A 2,175-nucleotide genomic window follows, 5' to 3' on the forward strand; every position below is an offset into this window, starting at 1 on the left:
CACACCCATGGTCATAAGCTCAGAGGGTTTTAACCCAGGTTCGGTACGCCTCACTGGGCCTGCCTCAGTGCCCTTGTCCAGAGAAACCAAGAGCACTGGAATCCCTCTCCCATGCCCCTCCCTGTTTACATCACTTTGCCCTGATGGAAGAAAAGCACATGGAGGGATCATCTCAACTTTCATCCGACCTAATCCGTCAACATTCAGTGTTTTTGGTGAGTAAACTTTAGTACACAACCACTCAGTGAATTGAATGAGTAGAACTATTTCCATATAATTGGATGAAACACTTGCATTTCGTAGATGTTTTCGCTTAACCACATATCTTGCTGGTTATAGGCTACCATTAAAAGCTAGCTGTCATAATGCTGTAATTCACCAAGCCATTTGACGAAAACAAGTCTTTTCTCTATCCCTTATGGTTATTTCCCAAAAATATTTCCCATTTTACAAAAATGGCTAAGGAGACGTTTTTTGTTTGTTTGTTTAAGCCAAGTTAGACAAATGGTTATCTATTTGCATAGCCTACATTAGCCTGGATGGGTACAAACTAGCCTGCTAACTAACGGAAGCTTCTCTTGTCCGTCAGCATGTTCTTTCTTCACAAGGACTAATGACAATTTAACCTTAATTCAGATTAGTAAGGGTGATATGTTTGTTTTCACAGTTTGAGCCAAAAGCTTACTTTACAAACAGCACTGAGAGTGTGTAGCAAGAAATGAGTCAATAACTGAAGGATGTTATAAGCTTACTCAGGGGCGCAGCTACCCATTTTTGAGGGGTATGCAACAACAATATTGGCGCCGCCCCCCCCCCCCCCCCCCAAAAAACAAAAAAAAAACAAAACACAAACAACTAAAGGCCAATAATTTACACTATTACTTTGAATTAGTGTCTATTGAATATGTTTTTAAAGAAATGCTGCCAATTTAATGTTTAACTTGATGTTATACTTGATAAGTATTGATAAATGGTGCATTGCCACTTTAAGCGAGTCTAAACGGTTCTCATAACGTCCTTTTTCCAGCTATTGCTTACAAATTATGGATGAGGCTGATAGGCACTCTAGCCTTGTTTGTTTGCACGTTATTACAAGGAGCCTTCATTGTTAGGATATGGAAACATGTTGCTGCTAGCATGACATTTCTGTTTGCAGTTGGCCATTAAAAGTGTAGTATGAGCATGGTAGCCACCTAGCTATCTGAATGGAATAGGCTATGTTTCAATCGGCATTATCCTTAACAAACGTGGAGGCTTGCAAGTATGAATGTTAACATTCATATTTGCAAGCCTCCAAGTACAGACGTCATCACTTTAAATCCTACCTGTTGCCTTTCACCGTCCACTTATTTAACTGCTGTTGCATCCCTTGACATGCCATCTCCTTTTCCCTCTTTCTTTTTCTATTTTTAGTCGTCAACAGATTTTTTTTGCTGTATCCATCTTTTTCCATAGACGGCAACTCACTACTCGTAGGCCTATCTGCTCGTCCAGCTCTCACGGCGCCCCCACTCCCTCTTCTATGTCAAAATTCTATGATGGAATCTTATGAGATAGGGCGCCTATTCTAGCCTGTTAGTCCTCTAAAATGTTATAGAACATTGAGAAAATGTTGAAATGATTTAGAAACGGACAGCAGTAGCTACATATAGAAAATACCAAATATATTATTTTATTTTTTTTTACCATCGCTTTGGCGCCCCCATGCGCCGCATATAGCGCATACCCACTTTCTGCGCCACTGAGCTTACTGCTGGTTATTTGATAAGTATAAGTATATATACTTTTTTGATCCCGTGAGGGAAATTTGTTCTCTGCATTTAACCCAATCGGTGAATTGGTGAAACACACTGCACACAGTGAGGTGAAGGACACACTAATTCCGGCGCAGTGAGCTGCCTGTTTTAACGGCGGCGCTCGGGGAGCAGTGAGGGGTTAGGTGCCTTGCTCAAGGGCACTTCAGCCGCGGCCCACTGGTCGGGGCTCGAACCGGCAACCCTCCGGTTACAAGTCCAGAGTGCTAACCAGTGGGCCACGGCTGCCTGATGCTATCAAAGATCCTTTGGTAGCCTAGCAGCTACATCCTATATCTCCAATGCCATTTAGCACAGTGGACATTAATTTCAATTATTTATATCAACCCATTAAGCATATCCATGACTTTATTCTCACTAT

Source organism: Alosa sapidissima, chromosome 2 (assembly GCF_018492685.1).
Source record: "Alosa sapidissima isolate fAloSap1 chromosome 2, fAloSap1.pri, whole genome shotgun sequence".
NCBI classification, from domain to species: domain Eukaryota; kingdom Metazoa; phylum Chordata; class Actinopteri; order Clupeiformes; family Clupeidae; genus Alosa; species Alosa sapidissima.